Source organism: Schistocerca nitens, chromosome 8, assembly GCF_023898315.1.
Source record: "Schistocerca nitens isolate TAMUIC-IGC-003100 chromosome 8, iqSchNite1.1, whole genome shotgun sequence".
NCBI lineage: Eukaryota > Metazoa > Arthropoda > Insecta > Orthoptera > Acrididae > Schistocerca > Schistocerca nitens.
The window spans coordinates 100860897-100878476 of record NC_064621.1 but is presented as its reverse complement, the minus strand read 5'-3'; the positions used below and the strand labels follow the sequence as shown (position 1 = coordinate 100878476).

At 44.8% G+C, this 17580-nt stretch overlaps 1 long non-coding RNA gene across 1 annotated transcript in view; it reads right to left on the bottom strand.

The window, feature by feature from the left end:
• The window catches only part of LOC126198901 (uncharacterized), a 627265-nt gene that overhangs the window by 577152 nt on the left and 32533 nt on the right, over window positions 1–17580 (bottom strand). The gene's annotated exons all lie outside the window — the stretch shown is intronic.

Genomic DNA, 17580 nt, shown 5'->3' with positions numbered 1-17580 from the left:
TACCTTCTACCAATCCCTTCAAATCCTAGAACGCCATGCGCTCCGCCTCACCTATCGCATCCGCCTCCCATCCCCTATGCGGATCCTGTATGACCTCATCCCGTTCCCGCACCTTCCCCTTTTCCTCGAATGGACACGGATCCTCTACACCTCCCGCAAACTTGATCCCCCTCACTCGCTTGTCTCTCCCATCCTCTCCCACCCCTGTCCGCTGCCGCGCCTGCATTCCCACATCCCACCTGCTCTCCATCTCTCCAGTCTCCATACCCTCGCCCAAGGTGGCTTCCACCAACTCCCCCTCCCTGATGATGCCCTCATCCCCTCCATCTACCCCTCCTATCAACTTTGATCCTCCTCTGCCACAACCTGTGTTTTTTCCCCAGGGCACCCTCTCTCCTTTCTCCCCCTTAATCCGTCCCTCCTCCCCCTGGGCTTCCCTACCTTCTTTCCTCCCCCCTCCCATCTCCTCTGCCACTGTCATCTACACCCTCCCCTCTCCCTCCTCCCCCACCTTTTCCCCTTTTTGGCACGTCCCCGGACTCGTACACGTATAGTGAACTTTCGCGCGCCGGAGATGGTCGCCTAGTGTTTGTGTGTGCCGTCGTGTTCGTGTTCAAAATGTTGAAATGTTTGTGAAATCTTACGGGACTTAACTGCTAAGGTCGTCCGTCCCTAAGCTTACACACTATTAACCTAAATTATCCTAAGGACAAATACACACACCCATGCCCGAGGGAGGACTCGAACCTCCGCCGGGACCATGTTCGTGTTCCAGTGTTCAAGTGTTTCATCGTTTGTGCTCCATCGTTCGCGTGTGTCGTCTCTGTCATCTCTGTGCGTGTCCACGTTTCTGAACGTTTTTATTTTGGACACTGCGCCCGTGAACGGCTCCGTGTGTTTTAATTTTGTATGTCTACGTTTGTATATCAACCATGTCTGTTTTTCGATTGTCTCCTTTTGTATCATTAGCCATCTCTGTGGTCGATGAGCGGCGTAGTATGCCGCTGCTGGCCTACCTGTATCAGGTGTGAAAATAACAATAAAGGAAAAAAAGCGTTATTACTCCGGGAAAGCCGACGACTTCCCAGGACTTTTGATGGTTTTCACAACTCTGATTAACGACCTGACCTTAATGAAAGGATGCCAAGGGTTCCGTGGCAGACTCTGGCGGTAGGGGATTGCATCGTGACGGGCAGCTGTGTTCCGCTTTCTAGCTAGCGTCTGTGTTATATCTTCAGCTGTTATCGCGGAGTTCAGTCCTGTTCGTGGAACTACCCACTCATCTCTGCTCCGCTTAGACACGTTGCTTACAGCGTCACGTGTCCGCAACGCTGCCAGATGGTATTCACTGTCGCGGTCATCTAATGTTTCGGCGCACCGGTGGCAGCGTAAGGCACGTGCCCACATTGACTCCGCTCACCCGGTGGTGCTATCCCCATATATGCTGTAGGAGAATGTCTGATCAGTGTGCAGAAATCGTAGTTGAGAACGTCAGTGCCAGTGACACTGAATCAATCCTGCAGATACAGGGTGTTTCAAAAATGACCGGTATATTTGAAACGGCAATAAAAACTAAACGAGCAGCGATAGAAATACACCGTTTGTTGCAATATGCTTGGGACAACAGTACATTTTCAGGCGGACAAACTTTCGAAATTACAGTAGTTACAATTTACAACAACAGATGGCGCTGCAAGTGATGTGAAAGATATAGAAGACAACGCAGTCTGTGGGTGCGCCATTCTGTACGTCGTCTTTCTGCTGTAAGCGTGTGCTGTTCACACCGTGCAAGTGTACTGTAGACAACATGGTTTATTCCTTAGAACAGAGGGTTTTTCTGGTGTTGGAATTCCACCGCCTAGAACACAGTGTTGTTGCAACAAGACGAAGTTTTCAACGGAGGTTTAATGTAACCAAAGGACCGAAAAGCGATACAATAAAGGATCAGTTTGAAAAATTTCAACGGACTGGGAACGTGACGGATGAACGTGCTGGAAAGGTAGGGCGACCGCGTACGGCAACCACAGAGGGCAACGCGCAGCTAGTGCAGGAGGTGATCCAACAGCGGCCTCGGGTTTCCGTTCGCCGTGTTGCAGCTGCGGTCCAAATGACGCCAACGTCCACGTATCGTCTCATGCGCCAGAGTTTACACCTCTATCCATACAAAATTCAAACGCGGCAACCCCTCAGCGCCGCTACCATTGCTGCACGAGACATTCGCTAACGATATAGTGCACAGGATTGATGACGGCGATATGCATGTGGGCAGCATTTGGTTTACTGACGAAGCTTATTTTTACCTGGACGGCTTCGTCAATAAACAGAACTGGCGCATATGGGGAACCGAAAAGCCCCATGTTGCAGTCCCATCGTCCCTGCATCCTCAAAAAGTACTGGTCTGGGCCGCCATTTCTTCGAAAGGAATCATTGGCCCATTTTTCAGATCCGAAACGATTACTGCATCACGCTATCTGGACATTCTTCGTGAATTTGTGGTGGTACAAACTGCCTTAGACGGCACTGCGAACACCTCGTGGTTTATGCAAGATGGTGCCCGGCCACATCGCACGGCCGACGTCTTTAATTTCCTCAATGAATATTTCGATGATTGTGTGATTGCTTTGGGCTATCCGAAACATACAAGAGGCGGCGTGGATTGGCCTCCCTATTCGCCAGACATGAACCCCTGTGACCTCTTTCTGTGGGGACACTTGAAAGACCAGGTGGACCGCCAGAATCCAGAAACAATTGAACAGCTGAAGCAGTACATCTCATCTGCATGTGAAGCCATTCCGCCAGACACGTTGTCAAAGGTTTCGGGTAATTTCATTCAGAGACTACGCCATATTATTACTACGCATGGTGGATATGTGGAAAATATCGTACTATAGAGTTTCCCAGACCGCAGCGCCATCTGTTGTTGAAAAGTGTAACTACTGTAATTTCGAAAGTTTGTCTGCCTGAAAATGTACTGTTGTCCGAAGCATATTGCAACAAACGGTGTATTTCTATCGCTGCTCGTTTAGTTTTTATTGCCATTTCAAATATACCGGTCATTTTTGAGACAACCTGTATGTTCACACGGGGAGGCCACGACGCTGGAATCACGGATTCTCCTCAAACTTTGTACACCTCTAGTAGGCCATCAGAACAATATTATCTGGAACTAGTAAGGTGCACCACTCTGGCAATTCCGAGAAAATCGCAAGAGAAGTTTTACGCGTCTGTTATGTAACTGATGTACCTGTGTATAGGTGCTGGATGTTAGAGTTCATTGTGGTCAAGTGGTTAGCGTTCCAGCTTCGTAAGACGAACATGCATGAAGCGGCGGTTCGACTACCCCCGAACTAAATATCATCACTGGTCATATTATTTAACTTCTATGACATTTGGGAGGTAATCTAATTTAAAAAGACACGTGAATTTGCATGAATTTTTAGTGAATTTCATATTATTGGCTACTTACCATTTTTAGTTAAATTTAATTATTAGAACAAACATATTTACAACTATCGACAAGTAAATGAAGAAACGCGTGGAATTTTCCTGAAAATGTATGTCTGTCGTGATTTACAAAGTCCCTTACACATGCAGCCTGGTAAGGTACCCGGAACTACTTTGCACCTCGACGCTTTGAGCTGCAGACACAGAGGCAGCCGCCATTTGACAGTTAACCAGTCTAGTGGTGAAAAGTTGTTAATGTAGCAAGAACGAATAGTGTAGGTGCTAATTTTTTGAATATCACAGAATTTACACTAGTACTATAAAAATGGAAGTTTGGGCGGGAATTGAACCGTCGCCTTATGCACGTTCGTCTTATGAAGCTCGATAGCTAATCACTTTTTTTTTTCTAAAAGAACCTTCCCGGCGCCCAAAGGGAGGGGTGGGGGCAATGTGGGCAGGGGTCGCAACACGAGGCCTTGCCGCCATATCCCGTTCCCACCCACCAGGAACCAAGGAAAGCGTAGGGAACGTCGAATAGACCTACAATGAACACCGTTTATTCATTTATTTTTCTTTTCGTTCTTTTTTTGTAATATTCATTTATTGATTTATTTTTGTGATTAATACCACCGAGAATATCAGGAAACCGACATCACGCGAGGAGGAGAGCGCAGCAAGACATTAGACTAATTGAGACTATCAAAGTACTTTTATTTTTTCGAAAGAACATTCCGATTACCAGTAAGAATGTCGGTTCTAAGTGTGGAAGAGGCGGTAACCAACTCTTCTTGACAGGAACACCCCAGCTTTGGGGCGTGTTGAGGAAGACACTTCAGAGGAAATTGGAGAAAAATTGTTTGTATTTTGGACTGCCGACAACTGCACAATACCGTTCATTAAGGAACTGCCAAAAGAAAAGTATACTTTTCCCGCCATCAGCAAACAAGTAGTATGCTGCGTGTCCGCAAATCCACCTCACAGTGTTTGTCTTCACTTGCGGGAGGTATCCCGCGTCCGTAAAGGGGAGCAGTTGAGTAGGTATCTGATGATGAGTCTCACGGGTAACTGGGTACAACATCTGTCGCTCCAAGGGCCAGACACTTCTCGCCGATCTGCACAGCAGGCGGTGCTCGTCTGTGTCCATAACATCGCAGTCGACACGCAACGGGGTGTCTGCGAGGTGAATCCTGTGAAGGCGTGACCGGCATACTTGTTTCCCATTGACAGTAAGGCACCGTGCAGACTGGACGTCAGTGTCAAGATAAGGAGCGCACACAGATCGCGAAACGGCGCGCCAATCGACGGGGGGGGGAGCTTCCTTTCAACCACATTCGGTGACCTGTGCTGCTGAAGGAAACCATAGATCGCCTTCGTGGATGTCAATTGCGCCGGCAGTATCACAGTACGGGCGTAGCTCAAATCAAGGAGAAGGTGGCGGAAGTAAAAGAAGGGCGGCGGAACTTCGGAAGTTGGACAGGTGGTCAGAGACAATGTGGTGCAAAGGCCTCCAGCAATAGGCTGGTGAGGCACGTAGGACTACGGCGCTAACCTCTTGACCACCATGAACTCTTAACACCTGGCACCTACGCACAGATGCATCAGTGACATAACAGGGTGTAGAAAAATTTACGCTACCAGTCACAATAAATCAAATAAAGTCCAAATAAAAATCACACGACCGATTTCAGGCTTGTGCCCATCCTCAGGTGTTTATACATTCATGTACATTTTTATATTGCTGGAGATCACTGTACAAATACAAAAAAAAAAATTATTTACTGGTGAGTAAACAGATACAAGTGGAACAACTGTAAGTGGCAGGGCAGCATTTGTCGAAAATATACCTGTACTTACATGAACATGAATCATCATTATTATAATTACGCTGTGGTGACAGTTTTTCCATTTAGTTGCACATTTGTTACAATTTTCACGTCCGTGTTTCAGTTTTATAAAATTTCGCTGCATATTTCACTATTGCGACGTGCACTCGTGACATACACTGTGTTTACGTACAAACATGTAGGATACGGTCAAATAACTCAGACGTAGGAGGTGTAAAGATGTTGCTCATGTAGAAACATGTAGGTTGTGGTCAAAAAACTTAGTCGTAGGACATGCAGGGATGTTGCACACATAGAAACTTAAAAAGCTATTATAGGTTGCGAAATTTTTTGATCCACATTACGAAATTTTTGATCCACGTTTGATCCACTTAGATCTAGGAAGTACAATGATATTATATGTATGAAATTACTAAAACCTATTACAAATTAAAAAGTGACAGAACTGTTTTGATGGACACTGTTGTCAGAAAATTAGATCTAGAAAGTACAATAATGTTCTTTACATAAAATTTTGGAAGCTATTACAATTTACGAAAATGACAGTTAAAGCTTTTGTTTACAATATGACTTTTACAAATTACGACAATGACATTTGATCTGTTGCATGATTGCTACATCGGATTTCCATATCATATTACTTTGTTATTATATCAGAGGATAACGAGTTTTGTTTTTGAATATTTTATGAAATACGTGGAGATAAGATTTGTTTGCAAGCTCAACTTGTTCGTTGAGAATAAGGTGTGGTGAGTTAGAGCTGTGGATGTAAATTTCTAGCTCTTCGAGCAGGTTCATTTTCTTTCCTTTGTTGACAGTGTGTAGTGTTTGCAGGTTGTCTGAAATGGCTGTGGCTGAGTGGGGATGGTCTTTTAGATACATAGCAAAAGTGGATTTATCAAAGTTATTTAGCCGAAAGGCATCCATGTGCTCACGGTATCTTATAGTGAAACTCCTTCCAGTTGAGTCTATGTAGAACTGTGGGCAATTGTCACATGAAAGTTTGTAAATACCTGATATGTGGTGGCATTGGTTATTTGTCTTACTGTTGTGGATGCCTAAAAAAGGAACAGTCACGGAGTTCAACAGCGTCCACTATGGATAAAATTCAGTTACATAACAGACACATTAAACTACACTACTGGCCATTAAAATTGCTACACCAAGAAGAAATGCAGATGATAACGGGTATCCATTGGACAAATATATTATACTAGGACTGACATGTGATTACATTTTCACGCAATTTGGGTGCATAGATCCTGAGAAATCAGTACCCAGAACAACCAACTCTGGCCGTAATAACGGCCTTGATACGCCTGGGCATTGAGTCAAACAGAGCTTGGATGGCGCGTACAGGTACAGCTGCCATTGCAGCTTCAACACGATACCACAGTTCATCAAGAGTAGTGACTGGCGTATTGTGACGAGCCAGTTGCTGGGACACCATTGACCAGACGTTTTCAATTGCTGAGAGATCTGGAGAATGTGCTGGCCAGGGCAGCAGTCGAACATTTTCTGAATCCAGAAAAGCCCCTACAGGACCTGCAACATGCGATCGCGCATTATCCTGCTGAAGTGTAGGGTTTCGCTGGGATCGAATGAAGGGTAGAGCCACGGTTCGTAACACATCTGAAATGTAACGTCCACTGTTCAAAGTGCCGTCAATGCGAACAAGAGGTGACCGAGACGTGTAACCAATGGCACCCCACACCATCACGCCGGGTGATATGCCAGTATGGCGATGACGAATACACGCTTCCAATGTGCGTTCACCACGATGTCGCCAAACACGGATGCGACCATCATGATGCTGTAAACAGAACCTGGACTCATCCGAAAAAATGACGTTTTGCCATTCGTGCACCCAGGTTCGTCGTTGAGTGCACCATCGCAGGCGCTCCTGTCTGTGATGCAGCGTCAAGGGTAACCGTAGTCACGGTCTCCGAGCTGATAGTCCATGCTGCTGCAGACGTCGTCAAACTGTTCGTGCAGATGGTTGTTGTCTTGCAAATGTCCCCATCTGTTGACTCGGGGATCGAGACGTGGCTGCACGATCCGTTACAGCCATGCGGATAAGATTCTTGTCATCTCGACTGCTAGTGATACGAGGCCGTTGGGATCCAGCACGGCGTTCCGTATTACCCTCCTGAACCCACCTATTCCATATTCTGCTAACAGTCATTGGATCTCGACCAACGCAATGTCGCGATACGATAAACCACAATCGCGATAGGCTACAATCCGACCTCTATCAAAGTCGGAAACGTGATGGTACGCATTTCTCCTCCTTACACGAGGCATCACAACAACGTTTCACCAGACAACGCTGGTCAACTGGTGTTTGTGTATGAGAAATCGGTTGGAAACTTTCCTCGTGTCAGAACGTTGTAGGTGTTGCCACCGGCGCCAACCTTGTGTGAATGCTCTGAAAAGCTAATAATTTACATATCACAGCACCTTCTTCCTGTCGGTTAAATGTCGCGTCAGTAGAACGTCATCTTCGTGGTGTAGCAATTTTAATGGCCAGTAGTGTACTTCTGCGAATTTCTCGGAATCGCCCGAGTAGTGCACCTTACTACTCGCACGTTATGTTGTTTTGACGGCCAGCTAAACGTGTACGAAGTCTGAAGTAGATGCGTGATTCCAACGTCGTGACGTAACCTTGTCAGACAGATTTATGGTTGGGCAGCTCTCCTTATGGTTGGATCGACTAGCCTAGTAAATAGTTTGACTGCTCGCAGTTACCCAGAAGTCCGGGTTCAAGTCTCGGCTTGGCACAATTTTCAGTTGTCAGTATATGCTCACTCATAACAATGTGTCAGGAACTTTTGCCGCCGTAAAAGTAATACAAGGCATAACAGTGTTATGTTCAGCGGTAATTGTTCCAGGATAATATAAAGATATAATAATTCCAATCCCAAAGAAAGCAGGCGTTGACAGATGTGAAAATTACCGAACTATTAGTTTAATAAGTAACGGCTGCAAAATACCAACGCGAATTCTTTACAGACGAATGTAAAAACTAGTAGAAGCCGACCTCGGGGAAGATCAGCTTGGATTCCGCAGAAATATTGGAACACGTGAGGCAATACTGACCCTACGACTTATTTTAGAAGCTAGATTATGGAAAGACAAACCTACGTTTCTAGCATTTGTAGAATTAGAGAAAGCTTTTGACAATGTTGACGGGAATACTCTCTTTCAAATTCTGAAGGTGGCAAGGGTAAAATACAGGGAGCGACAGGCTATTTACAATTTGTACAGAAACCAGATGGCAGTGTATAACAGTCGAGGGGTATGAAAGGGAAGCAGTGGTAGGAAAGGAAGTGAGACAGGGTTGTAGCCTCTCCCCGATGTTATTCAATCTGTATATTGAGCAAGCAGTAAAGGAAACAAAACAAAAATTCGGAATAGGTATTAAAATCCATGGAGAAGAAATAAAAACTTTGAGGTTCGCCGATGACATTGTAATTCTGTCAGAGACAGTAAACGACTTGGAAACGCAGTTGAACGGAATGGATAGTCTTGAAAGGAGGATATAAGACGAACATCAACAAAAGGAAAACGAGGATAATGGAATGTAGTCGAATTAAGACGGGTGATGCTGAGGGAATTAGATTAGGAAATGAGACACTTAAAGTAGTAAAGGAGTTTTGCTATTTGGGGAGAAAAATAACTGATGATGGTCGAAGTAGAGAGGATATAAAATGTAGACTGGCAATGGCAAGGAAAGCTTTTCTGATGAAGAGAAATTTGTTAACATCGAGTATAGATTTAAGTGTCAGGAAGTCGTTTCTGAACGTATTTGTATGGAGTGTAGGCATGTATAAAAGTGAAACATGGACGATAAATAGTTTGGACAAGAAGAGAATAGAAGCTTTCGAAATGCGGTGCTACAGAAGAATGCTGAAGATTAGATGGGTAGATCACATAACTAATGAGGACATATTGAATAGGATTGGGGAGAAGGTTATGCCACAACTTGACTAGAAGAAGGGATCGGTTGGTAGGACATGTTTTGAGGCATCAAGGGATCACAAATTTAGCATTGGAGGGCAGCGTGGAGGGTAAAAATCGTAGAGGAAGACCAAGAGATGAATACAGAAGGATGTCGGTTGCAGCAGTTACTCGGAGATGAAGAAGCTTGCACAGGATAGAGTAGCATGGAGAGCTGCATCAAACCAGTCTCAGGACTGAAGACCACAACAACAACAAGATGCAGATGGAAGTCGGCGAGCACTTTCCTCGGTGAACGTTAAAGTGGTCGGCGACGGCCAACGTCTTGCGCACCGCCTCGGCGTCGACAGCGGGGCTGTGATGTGGGTCAGGGCAGGCTGGCAGCGCAGCTGTGCCTTGTCATGCCGTGCCGGTGGAGTACCTGCCTTCTGCACCGGCCCGCTGGCTCTCCGTTCGTGCCTCGCCAACGAAAGCGACATCGGGACACAAATTCTTTCACCTGCAGCGGCGAAATCGTTCCACGGTACTTCTCCCAGTCACATCCAAAATGAGCTGCTTTCGCTCACAGTCACGGTCATTCAGGCGGGCGATTCTTTCGTGGCAGAGCGACTTCCCACTGTGCGCCGTTCCGTCAATATCCGAGCAGAGCAGTCACTCGGTCATCCCGTCTCACTAGAAGGTCACTTACCTACCGTCTTCCAGGGACTACAAAAATTTGATTTTAAGTATTTTGTTTAAGGAGAGGTTCACTATCTTTTGGTTCAAAAAATCGATTTTTTTTAAATTGCATTTTTGGATTCATAAAAGTGTTTGTTATTAGCAGTTGAACAAAAAAATGCACCTGCCTGAATTCAGCCTTTTTCATGCACCAGTTTTTTTTTTCTTTCAGAGGACGAGTTATTGCACCGGTGCTTGGGAGGAAACACACAAAATTCAAATGAAAGTTTGAACGAGTGTGTTTGGAAGGTAGCCCCCCAAGCATTCTGGTGCGAATACTGTGGAGCTTGAGACTTTCCTAGCAGTAAGCAGCTTCAACGAAGGGTATTCAGTTATTCTGAAGATCATGACAACGATGGACGTCACCCTGGGACTCTATTCGACGCAGTTCGGCAAACATTCGGACGACCACCGGATTCAAGCGGCTGAAAACCGCTTGTCACCGGCCGTACGAGCGGCTCTGGAGCAGCGCAGGATGGCCGAGATCGAGCAGAACTACCTCTATGAGGAAGTTTATGGACCTGAAATAGCAGAGTGAACGTAAGTTGCATAATATTGCATTTATATGTAGTCAAAACTTGAAACGCGTTTTTCTCGAAATGACTCTTTTTTTTTATCGCGCGGTATGGTAACTTCAAATCTACTGAACCGATTGGCATGATTCTTTGTTTCCGACGAAGCTAACTAAATTTTCTAGGAGTTGTACCACTTTTATTCCGATCCATCAACTATAAATATTTTTACTTGGCCGACGAAGTCGAAAAATCGATGAAAATAACCTTATTTTTTCAAATGGCCGCCATTTTCCTTCCTATGGTCCAAATAACTTAAGCGAGGTACAACTCTTAAAGAATATATCAACTCAATTTTGATTTCAAACGAGCCGGCTGACCTGTGACATACCGCGCGTGGAGGTCTACATCGAAATTTTGTTTCGTTTCGACGGCGCTTCCGCCTTTGCTCTTCGACATTTCCGGTCGAAAAAATTCCAGTTTTTAGAGGAAATATCAAACATTTTGACCAAATTTGCTATTGATATCTATAACACATCCCGAGAAAAAAATTCTCAAAGAACGTGCTTTTTTCGGGGCAAAGGTAGTAAACCTCCCCCTAATTAGCGATAATAAGAGAAGAACTGAAGTTAAAAAATGTGTATATGTCCCGAGGAAGCGTATCTCGTGGCGAGCAAATTACCCAGATTACATGCATGCAGTATTTGAGAAGTACAGCATACACAAACTTTGCACATAATCTCAAACCTCTTCCAAAAATAAATAAATAAATAAATAGAATAAAATAAAAATAAAAAAATTTAAGAGACCGCAAATTACCGGGATTATAGTTACGCAGTTTGTAATAAGGAGAGCACTTACACACTCCAGATACATAATCTCAAACCATTTATACATTTTTTCATTAGTCTTTGAGTGAATAAAAGAAATTGATAAGACCAACATAATTAGGGTTTCGCGTTTTCGTCCATGAAGATCTTGCATGATTAACGTCAAATATTTAATACATAAACTTATTTGTTAAGTAATCAGGCGTTTGTAGCTGCTTTATACACGGAATTTAGATTCTTTAAAGAATACGATTTTACTGGTTAACAACTAAGCTGTGGGAATATGACTCAATGAAATTTTTTTCTTAGAAAACTGTTTTAGTCTTTCGATCGAACGATCCATTCAACTTGCAAAATTTTCGAATATGTGCGTCACTTAGTGAAAGAACAAACAGCATCTTGTAGTTACACAGGATGATACAAAAGTCATCTCCCAGGAGACAGTCTACACTGGTGATTTGGCTGGCTGGCTCTGAGCACTATGGGATTTAACATCTATGGTCATCAGTCCCCTAGAACTTAGAACTACTTAAACCTAACTAACCTAAGGACATCACACAACACCCAGCCATCACGAGGCAGAGAAAATCCCTGACCCCGCCACGAATCGAACCCGGGCGCGGGAAGCGAGAACGCTACCGCACGACCACGAGCTGCGGACTACGCGAGATCTGTTTCATAGTAGCGAAGATGATGAAGTGCTCATGCATTTTACAGTTCAAGTTCATTACAGTTTTTTTGCTTCCAATTATCATTCCTGTCATATCTCTGAATACAACGTTGTGCTATGGGCCAACACTATTGAATCACCACTCACCAATGTAGACTTTGTCCTACGGGACGTGACTTCTGAGTCACACTGTACACATTGTGATATTCTTTGACGTTATTTACGTGCTGAGGACGACGACTCTGAAACGTTATGCTGTGCGTGCCGTCTGGAAATGGAAGTTTAGACTTCAGGAGCTGCGCTGCGCCTGGCGCTTCGGGTCTGTTCTGTTCCGTTCCTGGGCGCCTTCTCGGTCTAGTCCACTGGGTGGTCGATAGTGCAGCCTCTAGTTTCTGCTTTCGCCAAGTTAATATTCGCCAAGTTGCGGCGGCCGGCCAAATACGAACAGTCCCTTCGATTATAGCATTGTTCACCGCAGCCCACGGGCACAGTTGTAACAGAGGAAACAGCTCCATAGGAAACACAAGACGTTATCTAGGAAAGGGGCGACGCGAGACGTCGCTGAGAGAACAGAAGTTACCGTGGCTGTTTCACGGGTTAAGCTGTTAACTTTGTAATATACGTACAGACCATTAGACCGCAGTGCTTGAAGTAATTTGGGAAAAAAGCGTAGATTTGAAGCCCCAAACTTCTTGATATCAGCACCTCAGTCATTGCGCCTCATCGTTCGGTTACGGCGTTAACGAACTGCGCGCCACATTGCAACTTCGGCCTACTGTTGTCTTCCTGTCAATATTCCAATTCGCGCGTCACTGCGTCTTATTAGTCAAATGTTGCTCGGCTGACATTTCCACTCTTTTCATCGACAAGCTTCCTTCAAAAACGCTCTCCATGCTACTCTATCCTGTGCAAGCTTCTTCACCTCCCAGTACCTACTGCAGCCTACATCCTTCTGAATCTGCTTAGTGTATTCATCCCTTTGTCTCCCTCTACGATTTTTACCCTCCACGTTGCCCTCCAATACTAAATTGGTGATCCCTTGATGCCTCAGAACATGTCCTACCAATCGATCCCTCCTTCTAGTCAAGTTGTGCCACAAACTCCTCCCCAATCCTATTCAATAACGCCTCATTAGTTATGTGATCTACCCATCTAATCTTCAGCATTCTTCTGTAGCACCACATTTCGAAAGCTTCTATTCTCTTCTTGTCCAAAGTATTTACCGTCCATGTTTCACTTCCATACATGGCTACACTCCATACTAATACTTTCAGAAACGACTTCCTGACACTTAAATCTATACTCGATGTTAACAAATTTCTCTTCTTCAGAAACGCTTTCCTTGCAATTGCCAGTCTACATTTTATATCCTCTCTGCTTCAACCATCATCAGTTATTTTACTCCCCAAATAGCAAACTCCTTCACTACTGTAAGTGTCTCATTTCCTGATCTAATTCCCTCGGCCGGCCGAAGTGGCCGTGCGGTTAAAGGCGCTGCAGTCTGGAACCGCGAGACCGCTACGGTCGCAGGTTCGAATCCTGCCTCGGGCATGGATGTTTGTGATGTCCTTAGGTTAGTTAGGTTTAACTAGTTCTAAGTTCTAGGGGACTAATGACCTCAGCAGTTGAGTCCCATAGTGCTCAGAGCCATTTTTTAATTCCCTCAGCATCACCCGACTTAATTCGACTACATTCCATTATCCTCGTTTTGCTTTTGTTGATGTTCATCTTATACCCTCCTTTCAAGACTGTCCATTCCGTTCAACTGCTCTTCCAAATCCTTTGTTGTCTCTGACAGAATTACAATGTCATCGGCGAACCTCAAGGTTTTTATTTCTCTTCTTATTTATTTCTTTAATTTCGTAAAATTTTTAATTTATTAACTACTTGGCCCAATATGTTTTTTTAAATTCCACACAATTGCACAAAGTTTTCAACAGAAGTTGTAGCGAATTTAATTTTGGAAAAATGATGGTAATAACGTTAACTGAAACTGTATGAATGTGTCACACAATCTCCTTTTATTAATACCACAGCACGCGTGAATTCATGTTAAATAGATTTAAAAGAAGCTCAGTGTCAAGGAAGTTGTACAGTGTACGTACAATTTCACGATCCATTTACAATAAATGTGCAAAAATGTCTCCATCAAGTTCAATTCATATAGCTGCACGTGTATGAACAGATTTTGTTGCTCATTTCAGTTTCACAGGGTTGTTCTTAATTTCGTCTACTGCATTCATAATGCGAGCAAGTATTATTGCCTCACGTGTATTGACTTTGTCCTCATAAAGGTGGTTTGACTTACACTGTTGTTATTATGTTCTTTCACTAAACAATACAGGAAAGTAGCTCGTTTGAAGGTTAGGAAACGATTGAAGCAGCTCACTAACGGTTGCCAACAATGACTTAATCGTTTCTACATTGTTAATGGAAAGTAAACAAATTTACTTGTATAATAATCTTTGCTTCTCTGGATGTTCTAGAAAACTACTGCAGATACACGTCTGGTAGATTTTTTATTATATATACAAAGACAGTAACTTGTTCTCGAAAGAAGAGTTACTGTTGATGACCGTGCAGCTTTTTCCTGGAATAAATGATGACTAACTGACAACCTCAGCTGCCGACAGGTGTTGTTGTTGTTATACCTCGATGTGGACAGCTGAAAATGTGTGCCCCGACCGGGACTCGAACCCGGGATCTCCTGCTTACATGGCAGACCAACAACATCAAAATAAAAGGAAATCGTGTTTTATTTAAACGTCGTACAGTTTTTCGATGGCTTCACATTAGAGAAGTTGCTAAATTTCAAGCAAAATCTTTTATTAGTCGTAATTCTGTAACTAAAAATTTGCGGTCCTATGTTTATATGAAGTTTTCCTATAGTTTTACTTGTGGAATAAAGTATTAAAATATTTGCATTTCTTCGTGAATCACCCTGTACCTGGCACAATGCATTTGTTTCATGAAAACTGGTTCAAATCACCATCTTCTCACTCCTGAGAATGTCTGTACTAACCGCCCATGCAGTCACATTAATGTGTACACCGCCTATGGATATGTAAATGCCGTGTGACTAGGGCCTCCCGGCGGGTAGACCGTCTGCCTGGTGCAAACCTTTCGAGATGACGCCACTTCGGCGACTTGCGTGTCGATGGGGATGACAACACAACACCCAGTGCCCTGAACGGAGAAAATCACCGACCCAGCCGGGAATCGAAACCGGGCCGTTAGGTATGACAATCCGTCGCGCTGACCGCTCAGCTACCAACGGCGGACTTTTGAGATACAAGTTCACAAATGTCGTGTGACTAGGACCTCCCGTCGGGTAGACCGTTCGCTAGGTGCGAGTCTTTCTACTTTACGCCACTTCGGCGACTTGCGCGTCGATGGGGACGACAACACCAGTCCCTGAGCGGAGAAAATCTCCGACGCAGCCGGGAATCGAACGCGGGCCCTTTGGATTGAGACATTCTGTCGCGCTGACCACTCAGCTACCGAGGGCAGACACCGCCTATGATTGGCAGCACTAGCAGTGGAGGATATATAAAGTGGACGCGGAAAAACAGTGCGGCCATTGTCGTAATGAAGAAACGGAGCTATTTATCTGGCGTCCAACAGGGCATGATAATTAGCTTTCGGGCCAAGCATTTCCGAAAGGGCGAAGTTGGTAAACTGTTCACATAGCGCCGCAGTTAAAGTACACCGTGCATTGCAAAATGGCGCTATCCAAAACCGGCAGCGAGCTGTGTTGTGTTACAGCACACGCCGTAGGTGACAGGGGAGAAGGCTGCGGCAATGCGTATGGGCGAACAGATGAGCAACTGTTGAGCAACTGACAGCCCAGACGAACCAAGGGACTACCAGCAGTGTCTGCTCAAGGACCATCTAGCGAACATTGCTGCGTATGGAGCTCTGCGGCAGGCGCCTGATCCACGCACGCACGATGACTGCTGTTCATTGGCGATGAAGGCTGGAATTTGTGTGTGAGTACCACATCTGGACGTCCACAGAGCGGTGACAGGTGACCTTTCCCGACGAATTACGTTTTAGGCTTCATCAGCGTCAAAGCTAACAACCTGCAACAGTCGTAGGAAGTATGCAGGCCGTTGGAGGGTGCGTAACGGTATGGGGAACGTTTTCGTGGCATTTCCCTGGGTGACGTCGTCATTCTAGAGGGCACAATGGATGAACACTAGTATAAATGTATCCTTAGGGACCATGTCCACCCCTGCATGCAGTTTGTTTTCCCTCGGCAGAATGACATCTACCACCAGGACAACGCAACGTGTCACACAGGTTTCAGTGTACGTGCACGGTTCCAAGAGCACCAAGACGAGTTTACCTTTCTCTCCTGGCCATCAAACTCCCCGTATTTCAATCCAATCGAGAATCTGTGGAAGCACCTTGATTGGGCTGTTTCCGCCATTGATATTCAGCCGAGAAACCTAGCACGACGGCACTGGAGTTGACATGGCTCCATAGCCCTGTCGCTACCTTCCAGAATCTCGCCGACTGTCTTCCTGCACGTCTTGCAGCCGTCCGTGCTGCAGAAGGTCGTCACACATTAATCTGACAGCGTAAATAAGTGATCTTACACATCATATCCATTGTTTTGGGACCGAGCGAGGTGGCGCAGTGGTTAGACACTGGACTCGCATTCGGGAGGACGACGGTTCAATCCCGCGTCCGGCCATCCTGATTTAGGTTTTCCGTGATTTCCCTAAATCGCTCCAGGCAAATGCCGGGATGGTTCCTTTCAAAGGGCACGGCCGACTTCCTTCCCTAATCCGATGAGACCGATGACCTCGCTGTCTGGTCTCCTTCCCCAAACCAACCAACCAACCATTGTTTTGGAAACATTACTACGCTCCTCAGTACTTCTGCTCATTTGTACTTGTAATTTGTATTTAGTTGGACACACACGCCGCACCAACTTCAAAGATAAAAAACTTTGGTATTTGGAGTGTCACAGCCTTCTTAAAATTTTTATATTGAAAATTTGTGTAATTTTTTTTTTGCAACAGTCACGAGAATAAATGCGTTTTTTCGCTGATTTGTTATTCTTTTTACCACATTTGCCATCCTGATAAAAACGCAATACAGACAAAGATTAATTTTGAATACCCTACGTTCACGTGAAAACATGCAGCTATTAAGGTTTTTCCGACACTTGTCGTTCCTCACCGATTTTTAAAATCGGTCAGTTTAAAAATATTTTGGTGAACCTCATTCAGCTGCTGTCACAACCTCTATGCACAGTATATGGCACTGGTGCTGACTGCATAGTTCTCGTAGCAGTTCTTCTTATATGCTGACGACCTCGCTCTAGTGACCCAGAGCACAGATTGTGAATCAGTGGATAACAACCTCACGAATGCCCTTGAAGATCTGTTCAGATACTACAACACAAATCAGCTTAAACCAAACCCTTCAAAGGCCCCAGTGTGCGCTTTTCCTTTGAGAAACAAGGAAGCCACTCGCGAGTTGAAAATAGTATGGTCGGGGGTCGAACTGGAACACTACGAGACTCCAAAATACCTGGCCGTGACACTTCACAGACCTCTCACTTTCAAAAAGCACTGCATGAAATGCAAGTG